The sequence below is a fragment of the Tamandua tetradactyla genome, chromosome 11 (assembly GCF_023851605.1).
Source record: "Tamandua tetradactyla isolate mTamTet1 chromosome 11, mTamTet1.pri, whole genome shotgun sequence".
NCBI lineage: Eukaryota > Metazoa > Chordata > Mammalia > Pilosa > Myrmecophagidae > Tamandua > Tamandua tetradactyla.
Genome location: NC_135337.1, coordinates 41,401,057 through 41,420,619, shown reverse-complemented (window position 1 = coordinate 41,420,619; position 19,563 = coordinate 41,401,057). Strand labels below are relative to the sequence as shown.

Sequence of the window (19,563 nt, the reverse complement as noted above, 5' to 3'; positions counted from 1 at the left end):
ATGGGACAGAAACCGGTAAAATCAGGGAGTCTTGCCTGAGCACATATGGTTTAGAGAGGAGAAAAGCATGATGTGAGATGCAGAAATTTGTACTTGAACTAGCTTAAAAAGTTTGACTACTCTTACCTACTCCTTTCCTTCTACTCATTTTATGAGCAATATATATTCTGAGTGATCATCATACATATTCTGTAATTTTTCACTTAGAAAAATAGCTTTTGCGTTTCACCCAGCTTCTAATTCCAAAATTAGTTCAACATCTAACAGTGAATGTAGAAATATGTACCCCTTTCTTAGACATTCCCAGGGCTGTTATCGATTTATGCTGCATCGTGATTTTAGTCTTATGGGACAATCACTTTGTTAAGACTATATTTACTGTTGTGGCTATTAAATCATATTAATTACTTGGCAGTTACACAGAGGGAAAGCCGCCACAAACTGCAGCAGTGACAAAATTCAGTTTTCCTTCCTAGATAAACTCAATACAAAGATAGCCCTGTCCTAGTTTTTCAATGGCATTCCAACTTCTTTTTTCTTTTGCATATCTTACAGGAGCATTAACCTTAGGGTTGCAGTGAGCATTTTGCTTTAGATTTGAACTCTGGTGGAAAAGCCCCTTGAGGGAGAAGAAGCAGGATATAGACAAGTGCTAATGGTAACACAGCACAGAAGCAAATTGCCCATCAAATGGGACAACTTTAGTTTCACAGAAGAATTTGCAGGGGTAAAAAAAAAAAAGGAAAAAACAGAAATCTTCCAATACTGGCTGTTCTTGATTTAAGTTGTTTTTAGTGGATTTCTATGGGAATAAGGATTCTCTCTGGAGCTCAGGGAGTTTTTAATAACACTGTCCAGATCTAAGTTGCCTGAAAACTCCCGAGGTGGCTTAGTCAATACGAAAGTGAGAAAATGAGGGCTGTGCAGCGAAGAGGTTTCTTACACTGGGATATGAGTTAATAGGATCCTTTTGAAGATATGCATGAAGCCTGCAGCAGATTCAGCATGGATACAAGGGCTGAACTCACTCCTTGGTGGATGCAAAGTGGGCTAGCAAGTGGCCACTGCAGACCCTGCACATATTTGGCGCCTGCAGAAGGCATCCCTGAGAGAGCAACTGCTTCCCTGTTTCTGCTCCGTGCCCAGCCCCATCCCACTCACAAAGATCTAGCATTACCTCGTACTTAAGAATTCTGGCCTCCTACCAGAACTATCTGAGTGAAGGTTGCTGACTCTTTCGGATCTTTTGGAAAGATTCTGCTTTGCTCTGTATTTTAATAAAGCGTCGGGTCGAATTTCATCCAAACTGGTTCACCTGCCTTCTTGCCTTGCATATTGATTTTGGCCATTAATTTTGGGCCAGCTTTTAGCTCAGTTGAAGCCCTCGTCTGTGATCAAAAGACCTGCTTAAATGCCTCTGATGATCTTCATTTTTTGAGTACCAAATACCTTTCATTTACAACCCACATCTTAACTGAAGTCCCCAAGCCAATGAAGAAGGAGAGAATAATGAGGAACAGGGATGATGCACAAGGGTCATTCTGGATTCTTACTGTTATTTATTCATTTGGGACTAGCAAACAGGCTCACCCTTAACGGTGCACTAAGTTTTGACTCCAGTAGAAATGATAATAGGTGCATTTTAAAAAGTAGATGCCTCTTCTGTAACAACATATTGAACTTGTTAGAAGCAGGAAATAGCCTTTGTTGCCCCATTATGAGTTTTGTAAAAAGAAAAGTACCACAGAAAATGCTGGCACTTCATGCAGCCAGCTCCTAATTTAACTGGTGCCCGTTCAGTGGTTTTTTGTTTTTGCTTCTCTTTCTAACGAAGCATGGAGACCTGAACTATGGGATATATGATTTTTGCTCTGCATTTTGTAACATCGAGAGAAGTAGCAGAACTATTCTCACTTGAAGAGGTCTGCATTTCACTAAGTGTACCTGTGCTAGTTTGAAATGATGTATGTACCCTAGAAAAGCCATGTTTTAATCCTAATCTCATTTTGTAAAGGCAGCCGTTTCTTCTAATCCCTATTCGGCATTGTAAATTTGAAACTGTAATTAGATCATCTCCCTGGAGATGTGATTTAATCAAGAGTAGTTGTTAAGCTAGATTAGCTGGAGGGGTGTCTCCACCCATTTGGGTGAGTCTTGATTAGTTTCTGAAGTCCTATAAAGGAGGAAACATTTTGGAGAATAAGGGAGATTCTGAGAGAGCAGAATGACATAACCACAAGAAGCAGAGAGTCCACCAGCCAGCGACCTTTGGAGATAAAGAAGGAAAATGCCTCCCGGGGAGCTTCATAAAACAGGAAGCCAGGAGAGAAAGCTAGCAGATGACGCCGTGTTCGCCATGTGCCTTTCCAGCCAAGAGAGAAAACTTACCTGTGTTTGCCATGTGCCCTCTCACTTGAGAGAGAATCCCTGAACTTCATCGGCCTTGAACCAAGGTATCTTTCCCTGGATGCCTTTGACTGGACATTTTAATTGGGACTTTTTTGGCCTTAGAACTGTAAACTAGCAACTTATAAAATTCTTCTTTTTAAAAGCCATCCTGTCCCTGGTATATTGTATTCTGGCAGCTAGCAAACTAGAATAGTACCTGTCTTGATAGTAAACTACTTTTCTTTCGATACCTCACATCAACCCCTTACCTCCTTCTTTCATTCTACTTTGCCCAGACATTTCCTCCAGGCCACCTTTCCATTTCTACCTCTCATCCCTTCAAGCTTTCGCTACACATTTTTACAGGGTGCTCTAACTTCAAGGGCTTTTCTTTCTTCTTTAATTTTATAATAGATGTGTCACTAAGCTGTCTGCATAGGAAAGTCCTAAAATAGACTTCCCCACCAGCATGCCTACTAGAGTAAAAAATGTAACTTTTTTACATGTATCCTTCTCACCTATGTAATCATGCTAAGAAACAGCTTAGAATCCATTTCCCATGTGTGGTATTTAAGGCTCATCTGCCCCAGACCCTCTTTCAAACTGTAACTTTTGAGAGGATGGAAGATGTTAATTTCCCTTCCTTTCCTGCCTCCCCCGCTTTCCTTATTATGGCTCTGTAACTTGACCTTCTCCATTTTCCCCTTAATCTCTCTCTCTTTTTCCTGGTCTCTCGGGGGTGATACAGACATTCCTCTACTTAATAATTCTCCCTTACTGTGGCCAAAAGCAGGTCGTAATGCACTACTCTGGTGCTCTGTCTCTCTTACTCTCTCTCTCTCTTACACCTAGTTTTACATTTCCCCACCTGTTTTTCTTGCTACTCATATTTTCCAGGAATTCCATGAAACTTTCACTCAAGCTGTTTAAGCATATATTCCTTCAGGCTGCCAAACGACACTCTCTAGGTGTGTTTTCCCCAAGTCCCCAAGTACTTTTGCTAACGAAACTGCTGAACAGGAGCTAATTTATCACTCTGTTATCACTATATTAGGGCATGAGAGAGCCATAGGTAAGATGAATTATGGATCCAGCCAGTGTCCCATGCATCCTGTATGTCAAGGTAAGCAAGTGCTGTGTTGTGTTATCTGTCAACCTCCTAAACAGCTGACATTTGTTATTTTAATTAATAGTTTACTTTGCTGAAATAATTTCTGTGAGAAGCTGTGACTTTTTATTAAATCTTCACTGCAGCATTGTTTTCCCCAGATTGCGAGACAAAAGCTAATTTTCAAAACTGCTTCATCCTACAAGGTCACAGTCAACAGCTTGTGTGCACATGTCAGGGAAACATCTGCTTCTGTGCCACAGATATAAGTAAAATTTGCTTTATTTTGAAATTTAAATTTACTTTTAGTTGGAGAAAAATGATGAATCAGTCATTAAATAGCTATTAAGTGATGTTGATTAGGGAAGACTTTTTAACCAGTCATTTCATTTCACAACTGACGCTGAAATTTCCCCGACCTCAGCATTCTGCTTAGACATTGCAGGGAGCTGTGGTCACTGGCACATCTGGAGTTGGACCAACTTGTCTTTTCATTAATGCAAATCATTATTATGTAATTACTCAGCCTGCAATGGAGAGATCATTGATTTTTTTTGCCCAGTAGCAGTATTTTGAAGTCACTGATGACAAAGGGAACTTTCAGGACACTCCAAACTATACAAATTAGCTCCAGTTCAAGAAAGGCAAACTTACTTAAAAGGTTCCGACACTAAATTTAGTTCTGAGATTTTCTCTTTGCTTGGAATAAATTAACCAAGGGAAGTTGGTTCCTTCATGTTGTTTTAATTACTTTGGGCAATGCATTTTACTCATCACATTTCCAAGACAGTAGCACTTTAGTGCTCTTTCCCCAAATGGACTTGTGCTCTTCTGCCCTTACTCATACTACTGTATCATATCCTAATACTCGGGGGGAACCATCACTTTTCTGAGAATGCCAGTAACGCCTTTGGAGAGCGATATTCTAATCTGAGCAGTCGCTTATTCCTCTGATGTTTCTGGGTCTTGTTTCCTTGAGGTCACAGATGTCCTAAAATATTGGCTTTCAAATAAGCAAATTACTGGCTTTTGATTATGAGATCCTCATCTTTTTGAACCATAGAGGCTACTGATTTCTTATGTTCAGTGTAGACTGAATGATTGGTCCCCATTCTCTACAAGTCCTTGAATCTATACCCTTGCCATGGTCCCATTATAGGAAGGAGTTTTTCCTTATCTCTGACTTTGTACTCAACTTGTGACTTGTTTTTTTTTTTCTTTTTAAACAAATGGCATGTAGGTGAAAATGACAATGAGCCAGTTCTAAGCCGAGGCCTCAACTATCTCCCCATGTTTTTACTTGGCCTTTTGCCCCTCTACTATCGCCATAAGAAAGCCATACCCCTGGCTAGCTCACTGGTTCATGGAGGATGAGAGGCACTGGAGCACAGCTGTCCCTGCTGAGCCCCAGCCTGGGCCAGCTGACCTCCAGCCCACTTGAAGGCACACAAACTGTAATACATGATTCTTGTTTTAAGTCCATTGACTTTGGGGTGGTTTGTTGTGCAGCAATAGCGAATGTAGCATGTGGTGTTTTTTTATTCCAGCCGTATGGAGGTACAATAAACTTCACATATTTAAAGTATATAATTGATAAATTTTGACATATTTATACACCCATGAAACAATCATCACAATCATGATGATGAACATATCCATCACTACCCAACATTTTTTACTTTCTGTTATCTCTCCATCTTGCCCCTCTTCTCCCTCACCATCTCCATTCCCATCCCCAGGGAAAGTGTCATTTTGGATATATTTTGTGTTCATTTATTTTCTTGCAGTCTACATCTAACAGTTTTTATGTGGGCTATGCTCTATCATCCCTAGTTCATATGTAAGCACTGTGCTCAGATTTAACTTTTACTGTCTTTAAAGGCCCAGTGCCTCAGATGGAAATCCTTGGTAGGAAAAAAATCAAAGAATTGGCCCAAGAGCACAGACTTTGGAATTACGTGAGACTATTTTGGATTCTAGCTCTGATATTTAATTGCTCTGTGATTTTGATCAAGTTGAGTAAACTCTCTGAGCCCCCATTTGCTCAAACTGAAAATGGTCATAAATATACCTAGTCTCATTTGGGTTGTTTTGGGGACCAAATGAGATAGTGCATGAAAAGTGCTTAACATGAGTGGCAAATAGCATATTATCAGTAAATTGTAGCTGCTGTTACGAGCTTCATGCCATCAGGATAACTGCCACTTACATACACAGTAGAGCCCAGAGCAGCAACCTGCACTGTGCCTGGCATATAGCAGGCACTTAAAACACACTGATTGACTAAAGAAATGAACACATTCACTTCAATGTTTATTTCTTTGGCCACAACTGGACATTACACTTCGAAAAATGAGAAGTTCATTACATTGAGTCAAGGTTGGTATTTATTTCTCCCTTTTTAATAGCCTTACTCTTAAATTGTATACCCAACATTTCCTACAATCCCTAGGTCATCAGTGAAGGCTGCAGCAGCAACTACGGTGGGAAAGGGGACCCATGCCCCAGACTGATATCCGGTACTTACTTTCCGTGGGACTCTGAGGTCTAGATCACTCAGAGCCTTTTCTGGGCACTTGCACTTGCCTCAGATTGTCTTCTCTCTTCTTCCAGTCCCACCTTCTTTGCAAAAATAGAATAAAGAAATATAAGAGAAATAAAGGGCCATCATTCTGCTTCAGATGGGGGCTCTAGGAAGCAGGAAACAAGTTGTACTAGCACAGATCTGATCCCTTCCCTCTCTTATTCTGTCTCCCTCTGCTGTGTTTGACCCCAAAGGGTCTTTCAGCCTCTCCAGGCAACTCTTCCTGACTTCCCTGGAGGTCATCTGGTGCCATTCTATGTCCATCCTGGTTACTTTAGGAACCTACTGCCGACCCTGCTCCTGGGCTCCTGCCAGCCTCAGACCCTGATACCTTACGTTAATAGCCCATTTTCCTGTCTATGACCCTCAGAGATTTTCCTCAACAAAGTAAGAGGACAAATGCTCCCTCTTTGGCCGAACACTTATAGACCCCAATTGGGAGTCTGCGAGGCTGCTTTGCTACCTCACAACCCATAGGTGAGTTTCCCCAAAGGTGTCCTTTCCATGGTCAGACCCTTCCCGGGTCAATTATCAGACTCCAAATCCCATCTTCCTATAAATTTGCTTTTGTTATGCTCGGGGCAGGTACTGAAAACTACAGCTCCCATTTGTTAGCTGGTGCCCTGCTTGGTTCCACCAAGAGAAGTTTCTAGAGGAAGACTGGCAGATGAGAGGCATGGTAAGGGGCTTGCTTCTTTCTATGTGTTTGCAATTCCTGATTACGTCACCCCACCAATGCCTTCAACACCAACAGCAGCAGGTAATTCCAGGCTCCAGCTATTTCACTGGCCTCTTCATGCCCCTCTGAGCTGGAGCACTAGCCATGTAGCTCTGGCTAGGCAGAGCTCCTTTTCTGAGCTGCTGGTTCAGATAACTCCAACCTCTTCCCTTTGTCCCCCAGCCCTCAAAGTGGTAGCTGCTTCCTGTAGTTATTATCCTCATTTCCTTTTACAATCCTTCAAAACTCCAAGATCCTTACCTCCTTGCCTCACCTCCCCTATCCACTCCTACCTCCTCACCCCCCAGTTTACTTAAACAACAGTGGCCTGACAATACTGTCAAAAGTTGAAATTCCCAGAATAGCGGCCCTGAGGGTAGAAGATATTTGTTATGCTGGTATCTGTATTAAATTTTTATATTGCTGCTTAGTAAACTACCACAAACTTAGTGGTCTAAAACAGTATATATATGTTATCTTACGGTGCTGTAGGACAGATATCTAACACAGGTATCTCTAGTCTAAAATGAAGGTGTCAGGAAGGCTGCCTGGTTTCTGGAGGATTTAGGGGAAAATCTATTTCCTTGCATTTTCCAACTTCTACAAGCTGCTGCTTTCTTCCATCTTCAAACAAATCTCTCTCTCTCTCTCTCTCTCTCTCTCATGCTACCATTTTTCTGGTTCTCTGCAATATGTGTCTGCTTCTAAAGATTTATGTGAGTAAATGTGACCCACCTACATATTCCAGGAAAACCTCTCCTTCTCTCGGTCCTTAACCATAGTCACATCTTCAAATTCTTTTGTGAGGTACAGTAACTAATCACAATTTCCTGGGATTAGGGCATGGACTCTTTAAAGGGCCATTCTGCTTACCACAGAGTCTTTCTAATTTCCATTTAATCTTCCTTCTTTCTTGTTTGACATACCTCCCATCCTACCTACAACTGAGGGTTTTGCTCAAACTTGGAAGCATGTTTATGAGGTTTTTGTTTGTTTGTTTGTTTTCTTTTTTTTTTACATGGGCAGGCACTGGGAATCGAACCCGGCTCCTCCGGCATGGCAGGCAAGCACTCTTACCTGCTGAGCCACCGTGGCCCACCCTGCTTATGAGTTTTGAAGGGATAGCAGGAGACAAAGATCTGATTCTTGGTTGAGAAAGTGTGTGGTGACTTTTTACCAGCCGGCGCACCTTTCTTTGGGCCTCAATGTTCTTACCTGTAAAATGGAGAGATTGATCACAATGGTCCAACCTGGCTCTAAAATATCAGGATTCCAGCCAAGGGTAAAAGGGGCATCCTAACTGCTGTAAGGAAGAAGTCAGAGAGCAAAGCAGGCTGGCAGATAACTGAGAAATAGACAACAGACGATGCGGATGCCAAAAATATATTGGCACCTTTCACCAAAGGCGCAGAGTAAGGGTTTTCTGCTCAGGTTTTTTCCATCCTGCTCTGACTAGGCTGTGCCAAGGTAGAAACCTCCACTCATCCAGTTCCTGCAGTGGGGGCAAGCAGGCCAGGCCACCAAAAGAGAGGTACCAGCTTCTGGAAGGTGGTGTTGGCAGTTCTCAATGATTGTGGCAAGACTCCAAGACTGTAATCCTTTTCTCAGGGGCTTGTGAGGTAAGCTGAGGAACTTCCCATATGCCTTTCTTGGGAGGGAAGGACTCTGGGAGAAGGAGCTAGAATGGAGTAGGGTGGGGGGAGTAAGCTCGCTAGCCAGAGTCTACCTACCTATCCCCTTTATTTTTAAATTGATTGATTGAAAGAAATAGTGGAGAGAACGTAATTGTAATTCCACACTCTGGGTTTTTTAATTTGTTTGTTTGTTTTTGTTTTTGTTTTTGTTTTTAACTCATTCCAAAAGTCAATACAACGCTTTGTTTGCTTTGAGACCAGATGATTTCTCTGAGGTTTATTTCAACCATACTTTTGTTTTTTGGATGTGGTGAAGAGCTATCTGGCCATAGTATTTGGTGAGGAAAATTCAAACAAATGTCTTCTACTAGGGCCCTCAATGTGACTCCAAGTCACTGGGCTTCTTTGCAGGGCAGGGCCGGGGGCAGGGGTTGGGTTGTAGATAAGCGGCAATAGGCCTTCAACTCTCACGAGTCATCCATAAAATGCGTCTCATCCATTGAAATGCACCTCACTATCGGCTTTTCTGCCGTTTGTGTTCCTTTATTCTCTGAGTGTGTGTCTGCGGATATGGAGAAAGTAACCACTGGAAAAAAAAGAGAAACATGCTTTCTCCCTGATCTATGGTACGTTTTGTATGTCTTTTCTGTTTTTTAGGGATTTGTGTCTTTTAGAGTCAGGCTTCATTTCAGAAGGCAGTTGGGTTGACTCTGCGATGATGTATTTGTGTGGAAGAGGGAGGTTATTGGTTTTTCCTCATTTATATGTAAGGCCTCTCACAGGGAGATATTTTTAGAAACATTTTTTGTTTCTCCTCATATTTTTTTCCAGTTGCAATGTATTTGCTCACTTTTGGGGTCAGTGGTCTGTATCCCTTTGGTGTGCAAAGTTAGAAAAAGAAACATTTGAAGAGTAGAAAACTTCCTTGGTACCCATCATGACATCATGTTTGTCACTATCATCTGACCAATAATGGAAGGGCCCCGAGTTTCTTTCTGAGGTGGTTTGGCTTTTATGGATGGTGAGGCTGAAAGACTCTGCATTCTTTTCTATCCTATTCTACCTATATGCATTCATGGATGAACTCCACCGTTGACAGTTCTGATTTTCTTTCTGCCACAGTCAGCTCTGTTATCCTGCCTCAGGCTTGAACCTGCAGCCGCTGAATCTTGTATTTGCTCTGCCTGAGGCCTTAGCCTGCTGCTCTTCCCTTCATCCCTTATTTGTTCCTTCGTTGTGCCACCTGTTTGTCTCATCTGGCACTATAATAAGGCATCCCTCCATCTCCTTATTCTACCCCTAGTTAAAAAAAAAAAAAATCCCAGGTGGCTCTCTTTCACCTTGTGTGTGTTTGAATCTGCCCCAGCAGCTATCGAATTGCATTTTCTTCAGGCACATGAATTCCAAAGCCGATTTCCATTTGTTCTAAGAGAACAGACCTCACTGCAAGACATCAGAAAGGCATGCAAGTACTCTGTGCACACTTAAAAGAAAAATTAACAAACAGGAATGGTGATGTGTCCAGCACCAGTGACACTGATAAGCCAAAGGCCCTAGTAAAATCTCTTTTTAAGTATAGACTCAAAGCACAACTCCTGTCAAGGTCAGCAAATCCCATCCTGCCACCTGGCTAAAAATATGACTCCATGCCATCTCTTGTCCTAGCGTTGTGTTGTTCATCTGGCAGCCACTCACCACATGAGACACTGAAGCACTTGAAGTGTGGCTAGTTCAAGTTGAGATGTGCTATAATGGGAAAATACGCACCAGAGTTCCAGGACATAGCATGGAAAAAATGAATGTGAAATGTCTCATTGATAAAGTTTTTTTTATTGATTACCTGTGAAATGATAAGATTTTGGACATATTGGTTAAATAAAATATGTTATCAAAATAGATCTCACCAGTTACTTTTTGCTTTTCCCAATGCAGCTAGTAGCAAAATTTTAAATTACGTGGCTTGCATTTTATTTCTATTGGACATTGCCATTGTAGAGTCTGGTTAAGGAATGACACTTGGAATTTTTGTTTTTCTACCTCTTGAAAAGCAATTTTAAAACACTGAAAGTAAGGAATTTATTACTTTTCATTTTCTTCTCAGGATATTTTGCCTGATTTTGGGTCACCAGCAGCAAAATTTCTGTAAAATTTGGACATGTGCTTTTTTTTTGACACATGCTATTTTTAATGGATTTAGTTAACCTCTTTAACAAAAGTTGGTTTCCATATTTATATACTACTTTATACTTAATAGAAGTTGTTTTCTGTCCTTTTTCTCTTTTCCTTGCTTTTTTCTTCTTTCTTTGCTTTTTCTTCCACCAAACTCAATCTGTTTTGAGATTAGTTTAACATTTATGAGTACCCCCACTTAGTACAAGAGCTTATAAATAATATACTCCCTGCCCTCAAGGAGAATATACTTCTAATGAACAAAGACTGGCAAGTCTAACGTCCTCTGATCATAAAATTTTAATAGAAGAAAAGGCTGTGGTATAGATTACATTTTCATCATGTTTTGTCTGGTTTTTGACAGTGATTTTTGTAATAAAGCTGAACCAAATGGAGCAATAGGTTTGCTGCTATGGATGAAACCCTGTTGTTGACATAAATCACAGGATTTGGGAGACCCCAAAAGACGTTTTCCAGGATCTGAAAAAAGCTAATAGGGAGCAGTTATAGACTGCTTAGTATATGCCAAACCCTGTTCTAGATGCTTTGCATATGCAGATTCACAATAATCTCAAGAGGCAGAAATTTTTTTATGCTTATCTTACAGATGGGGAGATTGAGGCCTGGAGAGGTTAAGTAAATTGTTTAACATCACACGGCTAATGAACGTAGGAACTAGGAATCATTCTGGTTACAAAGGCAGGGTTTTTCGTTGTTGTTTTGTTTATATACCAGTACTCCTCTTTTAAAGAATCACTTTACACCTACACCACACAGCATGGCATTTATAAGCATATATGACTCCCTAATAAGATAAAGCAAAGGCACTATTGTTCATCTTATTAGAAATGAGATACACCAATACTTTATAGTCTTCAAGCATTATTGCACTTTAACTTTCATAATTTGACAATATATATATTCATGAAACCATCTGCAGACAACTACTGTTTAACAAAGAACCCTTTTAGGTTGACATAACAGTCCTAAGTTGTTTATTAGGTATGAATTTTACAAACATTACTTAAATTAGCTGTAAAGGAAGGAGCTGGAGGGCATTGTGCCTTCTCCAAGCTGTACAGTGAGAACCACCATCAGTTTGGTAGAACTTATGGCCCCTTCCAAGCGTCAACCCACGCATCTACCGGTACTTGCGGAGTGGCTTGGTGATCCACTGGGTGTCAGGATTTCTTCTGATAGCTTTATGGAACGGATCAGTGAGGATAACCGCAAAGAATTTGTATGTGGACTCTTCACCAACCCAGTAAGAATTCAGGACTCTCAGCGCCCCACGGTGGCATCCAGCTCACTCTTTAGCAGCAGACTGGAGGCTTCTAGCAAACTTCAGCTGGTTAACACCACCATGGACACACTTGCCTTAGGTTGCACCCTTAGGAACCCAGTGTTTGTGCCCACCATGGGACACTCGAATCCTATAGATAACATGACCTTGCTGCGCCTTGTATCCCAGGCTGCACGCTTTATCAAGCCAGGTGGAACAGGGGCCCCTGGGGAGCTCAAAGAGCTGTGTGGTACTGCCAGCAGCAGACCCTCAGAAAAAAGCACATTGCATTGGGCTGCTTTTTCCTCCATTGCTCCTTACAATGGAGGAAGTGTACTTACAAGCTCCCATCCTGGCTTACCAAACTCTTGCTGCACAGGAGGCAAGAGGAGCTACCAGGAGGCAGAGTCCCTGCATCTGGATGGTTGAGGCGAAAGGTGACTCCAAAGCAGCAGTTTTAACCTCCACACCACACTGCTTCATTGGTATGATATAAAAGACTCAAAATTACAGCTCCTTCCAGCTATGCATGCTAAACTTTGAAGGTCACCTGCGATTTGGAGCACAGTCTCTCTAAATTTCATTGTCACCTGCATTTTATCCCACCACATCTTTTGCCATACATTAAGTAAAAAAACAATTCACCTTGTTTGCATCCTTGCTTTCCTTGACATCTGTATGAATTGAACCTAATATGCCTAACAGGTAAGAGACAAGTGGTATAAAGACGTGCCCAAGATAATCCACAAAGTGATCTAGAGTTTTCTGTACCTACTTTCTTTGCAGTTCTTTAAGGAATGCAGTCCATATCCCACTTTTTGTTCATGGATTGTTATGAGAAACTCATTTGCATATCTGAAGAAGGAATGTGGCTTTTAATAATCTTAATGGGAACTAGAAATAATGTCATTTTCCTGATAAGTTGTCATTTTGGATATTCATCTTCCTGGCACCAGAATACAAAGCATGTAAATCTGTGAACAGCTGCCTGTCATTAAAGAAACTGATGTGACATTCCCAGTTTTTGCAGTCTTTCCCGCACCAATTTTTATACTACAGGCTGCTTTGATTTCATTTTTTTTCCTCTGGATTTTTGTTCTTAAAAACTAATTTCCAATGTGAGTCCATAGTAATTCATATACTTCTCAACACAAAAGCACATTATTTAGAGAATACACTCCCTGTTTGATCCAGGGATTCTCTCCTAGCAAGCCTCTGAATCACCTTGGCAAAATCTTTAGCAATATTCTTGGAACCTTCTGACATTATGCTTAATTAAAGTTTACATGTTAATATTGAACAATAAAATGAAGATAGCATAATAATGCAGAAAAAATAGAATGAAAGTAATTAGCAGCAATGATACTTGTTCGTTCAATTGTATCATTGCACATACATGTCCTTGCCAATTTATAATTTTTTCAAGTTATTAATTATAGCTTCGGAAGCAGTATATTTAAAATACCACAGGAACCATCTCCTAAGCATCCCTAGATTTAATGAAAAGCTGGTGATTATTGCCTTAAATAGCAGCAGAGATGCTTCCCGACCTTAGAGAAATCAGTTAATCTCTAATTTCTCTTGTGTGTGAACAAGCAAATATTATTTCTCACATTTTTCTTGAAGTTCATTTAAAATAATATAACTTTGCTTTGTTTACATATTCCTTACAATTCAAATGGGATTTTCCCTTATCTCCAGATTGTTTTATTTATTTTTTTTGAAAGAAAATAATACCAGTATCTCTTATGATTGAAAACTATTAGGGCAAAATCTAACAGATTAAAAATATGAAAGTTGTTTAAAATTGTGCTGGCAAGTGGGGGGGTGGGGAACCAAGGTGTATGAGAGACATAGAAATTACTTTACACATGTCCTTCAAAAAAGTTTAATACATAGTCAGGTCACATTACTGCACATCAAATTCTCTAGGTCTCTGGCTGCCAGTAGCAATTATCTGTAAAAGAACATGTTTTCCCCGGTGACTCGCTATCGGGAATTTTTGAGTATACCTAAGCATAGCCTTGAGCAAAACTCCTACGGGGCATATTTGGAATACAGGATTTCATTTGGATGCAATATCAAGGTTTCAGTGCAATATGTCTATCTATATATTTTTACATCTGTTTTACCATATTGATGTGTTTATCTGTTGACTTTAATTACATGATGTAAGTATATATAAATGTAAATAGTACTCCTGAGCTTCCACCCAACTTTTGTCATGAGTTATACAAATATATTTCCCTTGATGCCTAGATGATTTTATATTATAATGATGTCTTCTGAATTTTCATGATTAGTTTGCTCAAAAGGTATTGGCTATTTGCGGATTGCTGAGGCATCAGGTCTCATTCTACATGACCAGGCCACATTTCATTAGTTCCCAGTGACCAGAGGGGTATCAGTTCGCAAAATCATCTTTCATCCCAACTCTGCACAAGTTAATGATGATGCCTCCTTTTAAAGGCAGTTAAAGTATGAGCACACATTTTTCAACATTGCATTGCCAATTTGTAGAACCACCAAGAACTGGAAGAATAAATGTTTCATTCAGAGTTCTCAAAGTAAGTTCAAATACTTAAAGGTTTAAATGTAATACCTTCTGTTCTAGGACTTTAAAGCCTCGATTTTGCATGCTTTGATTTGGATCAGATTTACTCCATAATGAGATGGTAGTTCCCAGGAATGTGCTTTTCTAATGTATATGTATCAAATGTTGGGGCGCCCACTGAGTTAGGATTTATAAAGGAGCAAAACGTATCATTGGCTCTAAAAAGAAGCATGCAAAAAAAAAAAAAAGCTTAGTCTAAAAATTAACCTTGTGATCAGCCTACCTCTTAGCAAACTTTTGAGTAGTGCAGGACAAATCCTTTACTACATTTGACGTAGCCAAATTCTACATTGTACTAGCCAAAATGAAATAACTCATTTTTATGTTTCTTTCCATAATGAAAATATGGTCCTCTTAGTGACAATAATAGTCCTCACCAGCTCACCCAATGTGACCTAAAGAGACTGTCATCCCACAGGAACAGTGACAAGTAAGTTGCTAGGTTGCAAAGTACATCATTTGTGAATGGCTCTCTGGTGATCACTGAAATTGGCTAGTGTGGACCTGAGTGAGCTAGGCAGGCACGATGGACAGTGTCACTCTAATACCTGGACTTGGGCCACATATACACCCAACTTAGCTGTTGGGAAATTTACGAAGGTATCTGACTTATTAACTCTTCAACTTAGGGACTTCTCCAGTAGATTTATAAAGGGTGAGGCTCAGTCATGCATGTTTATAGGTGCCTGGGATTTACCAGGAATATCTCCTTTCAGGATTTCAGGTGATTCCCCTCACTAAGAAAAAAAAATTAGAACCTCAGTTTTCCTGTAATTCTACCTTGGTTAAGGAAAGCTGGAAAACATCAGTTTTTACTCTAATGCATTAGGTTTAATGTTTGCAAGAGCCATGTAAACCATTTGGGATTTTTATAGAGCCATATGCACTTTTACTACTGCAAAAGACAACAGTGTTACAGTCATGATAAATAAAATTATTTGCAAGCCATTGCTGCTTGGACAATCCAATAGTGTGTTGCATTTTAGCTTCTGTGGCTACAAAATGTAAATGAAGTTGTAACAGCAGAAATTTTCATCTTTTCTACTTGTAGTAATTCTCACAGAATCACAAATGCCTTTCTTTCCTCTTCCTGGATCTCTCCAAATAGATCCCATTTATCTGATTGGCTTTCTGTCCCATCTTTCTACATATTACAGCTAATTAGTACCCCCTGATGAGAAACAGTCCACTGATGGAAAAAGCAGTTAGATAAGATCTGCATTAACAAATGTAGTTCATTTAATATCATTTGTGCTGCTGCATTATTAATAATACATAATTACCCTGCACAGGCTGGAAGGGGAGAATAAAACTGTTCTTTAATTTCTTGGCCTTTGCAAAGAAATAGTGTATTACAGAGAATGAAACAGTGTTGGGCTATTGGTTGCCATCCATCATAAAGCTTCATGTGCCACACAATTTTATTAACTTTGGGTCTAACTAGAAGTTCTATATTTCGACACAATTGCAGACGACCAAGAGACAACCATTCTGTGGAATTTTGAAAGGGCTAACTTCTTGTTTCAGAATGTTAAATTGGGAAGTCCAACAGATGGCTTCCAGAAAGTTGAGGTTTTCAGCCTATCAAGAGTATTTCACTGTAATAGGTAATGGATACCATAGTGGTGGATAATTAATGCTCACGCTGATTTATTTAAGCACAATAGAAGAAACCTGACTTCATTCTCCCCGTTCTCCTGAATTAGGGTGGGCTGGATCAGAAAGAGCTTCCTGCAGAAAACCCATGTTAAGATAGTTAAACCAGCAGTGGTGGCAGCGTCAGAAGAATGGCTAACTTTGATCAAGTCCCTACTTTATGCCAAGTTTTATTCATTCTCACAACAATCTTATGCTGGGGGTTACTATTTTGATGGTAGAGGTCATTCAAATCTGGCAAGACCTCACACATTGTGTTGAAAGAAAAATCTCCAGAAAAGAGGCCACACTCCCTGCATGTTTCTTTACTATGCATTCTACCTAGTGAAGCCAAGCCTCTTAGACGTGGCTGGCCAGATGGGGCAGTGTGAATGCGTGTAGAGCTGCCCAAGGCATATGTTTGCACAGGTGAGGCAGGCTGGGGTTGCAGATCTAGCAGCTGGCCTCAGAAAACTGCGGATCCCTCCCCATCCCAGGTCTGATATAGTACCAAAAGGAATAAGGGAACAAGGGAAAAAAGGCATATGCAGACCTGAATGTTTGAGGCATGTTTATTTTTTCCATGTTTATTTTCTCCAATTAAAGCCACACATAAACCATTCTACTTTGTTCATTAGCCCACTCATTTAGTCATCAAATACCTATTGAGTTCCCACTATGCCAGACATTTATTTGCAAAGGGAATAATGGGGATTCAAAGAGGAATGCAAAATGTTCAATGACAAATAAGAATACTTCTGCTGTCATCAGAGAGTATGGTTGTGAAAACAGACATTAAAATAAATTATTAAAATTTGTTGTGTTTGGGTACAATATGGGCACAATGTAGGGTCAGAGATTCTCAGAGAATGATTGCTGCTTTTCGTGTAGACTAGTAGGAACTTATTTTCTCCTTAGGATTATAATCAATTTTGTTTTTAATGATAAACTACAAATAGCATTTTATTAGCCTTCCCTAATAGTATTGTTACTTAATAGCACAAGGCATCTTTCTTTTTAGGACCATGGTTATCAACATTTCAATATCCCTTTGAAACACTTGTCAACCAGGGATATGTAAGAATGGTTAATATACATGCTAACAGCATGATAAAGATAAACTGGCATTAGTGTTTGTATATAACTAGTAAAATATTAGGATAGTATCTTTATCTGTACTGGATTTTATTTTCCCCAGCACACAGATACTACAATTTTCACATGGGATCATTTGTATTTTTCTCCCAAGTATTTTAATGTCTACAAGATGCAGGACAGAATTAAAATCCTTCGAGAGTTAAGATAACTTCTATACTGTCATAGCAATTAATTCAGGTCTTAGTGCAATAACAATCACTTATACATTGAGGATTTCCAGTGTCATCTACTTCCCCTGCCAACATGTGGGTCCCCAACTCCCTATTTCGAACTTGAGGCACTGCTGCAGTCTCCCTAGGGCATTGTAAAAAGATAGCCATAGTATGGTGGAAAGTACCACTGTTCACCAAAATATATCCTCTCTTCCTCCTGGGCACACAGCTAGACTATATTTCCTACCCTTTTCTGAAATTTGATAGGAAATGTGACTGATTTTTAGCGAAAGAAATGCAAACAGCAGTGATGAGCTCCACTCAAAGTCTAGCCCATAAAACCTCCTGCAGGCCATGATCCGTTTTCTTTCCTTGCCTACTTCCTAGAAGTAAAATGAGAACGCAAGGCCCTCCAGGCCAGCAGAGGCTCACTATGGAAGGAGCCTGGGTCATCGACTCACTGCTTGAAAGAGAGCTTTCCAGGAGAGCCCAAACCAGGAGCGCTACTTGTTGTATAATCAAGAAATAAATCCCTATTGTGATATTTTAAGGCTGCTTGCTTTAGCTGTTGGCCTACCCTAAAACACATAAGCTCTTCAATTCAATTATCTAAAATAAGTAGTTTGGAGGAGTGTTTTGGGCAGAAAATACTGGAGGATGTTGCATGGAACAATGCTACCATGCAGGGTAGAGAGTGGGGTGGCATTGAACACCGTTATTATGTGGAGTAGGGATAACATGGATCACCCATCTCCTGTAGGGTGGGGGTGGGCATTGAACACCACCATCATTCAGAGTGATTACAGCTTCCTCAATTTCAATGTCACTTCCTTTTGCAAGACATTCCTAATCCCACTGTCCAAGTTGGGTCTCTTTAGGATACTGCTCTTGCTTGGAATACTGTGCTTTTCCTTCATGGTACATTGAACACATAATTAAATAATTGATTTGCTTGAATGAGTGTTTTCTTCCCATACTATTATATTTCCCGAAGGCTGGAAACTATTGCATCTCCTGTGTCTAGAATGGTGCCTGATATATAGTTGGTGCTTATCAAGTATTTGTTCAATGACTAGCTCTCATCCTTTTGTTATCTATCCCAGCTTGTTTTTTCACTCCCCTAACAGAAACGAGATTTCTATTTTAGGAAGTTACAATCAATGACCTGAAAAGCCCTTTCTAATTATGAGAATAGGATTTAAATCCTCATTCCCAATAAACATGAGTCTCCTACATCCATGGAAAGCAAATGCACACATATAAACTGCCCCCACCATACACACACATGGACACCCTAGGAGCAATTTCACACGGACACCTGCCAAGAGCTAGCCCTTGCTACTCATACAGTCGCACACCTTCATCCAAAACACACACAAAATAGACACGGACATCACAGAAACGAATCTACTCCCAAAGACACACCCCCTCCACTATTAATACACACTCAGACAAACACACACACAAACACTTAAAACCATTTAACACCTGTCATTTAGGTGACATTTATTCTATGCTTTCCTACCTCATCCAATAAAAGGGGAATGCATAAATCCAAAACTAAAATAGCATTCTTACTTCCATTGTCAATTCTGTTTTTGGAGCTGCTCTTTTTAAATCGGTGTCCTCTGTGGGAAGAAGAAGTACACGGGGCACAGAGGGGAACAAATGTCTCTCCTCAAGTCATCAATTATTCTGTAATTTACATTGCAAATGTTATCAAAAATGCAAATGTATGTGACATTTCTAATTGTTTCTAGATCATATGCTAAGATAAACATTGGCTTGGTTAAATCATATTTCTAAGAATAAGAGAGCTGAAGACTTTGTTGTTATTCTTTATATTTAGAGGTACTTAGAGAAAACGACAAAATATTGTTTTTTAAAGTTATCCATCCACACTAATATATGCAGTACTCATGTGATAAGATATTTTGGAGTAAAGAATATGATAGACAATGTCACAAGTCAGCCAGCGACGTGTGAGGGTTACCCACAAACATTTAGCCCTATGTTGGGGAAGGAAGGGATGGGAAGATATACAAGAATAACAGTAATAAGTCACTACAAGGTTTTCTCTAGGAGACCTCAATATGCATAATCAGTTCTGTTCTTCTCTAC

The 19,563-nt window shown here is 40.0% G+C and overlaps 1 protein-coding gene and 1 pseudogene across 5 annotated transcripts in view; one reads left to right on the top strand and one right to left on the bottom strand.

Moving 5' to 3' along the window:
* Positions 1-19,563, top strand: part of LOC143649489 (uncharacterized) — an 81,278-nt gene that overhangs the window by 16,695 nt on the left and 45,020 nt on the right. Inside the window, exon 5 of one of the 5 annotated variants that reach the window (XR_013159037.1) lies at positions 3,443-3,511. The exons of 3 other annotated variants lie outside the window; for them this stretch is intronic. The gene's annotated coding sequence lies outside the window, so the exon portion shown is untranslated. Of the gene's footprint in view, positions 1-555; positions 944-3,442; positions 3,512-19,563 lie in introns of those variants that run through there. One more of the 5 variants, XR_013159035.1, reaches the window with a different exon arrangement.
* On the bottom strand, positions 11,626-12,234 carry LOC143649116 (large ribosomal subunit protein eL15 pseudogene; annotated as a pseudogene).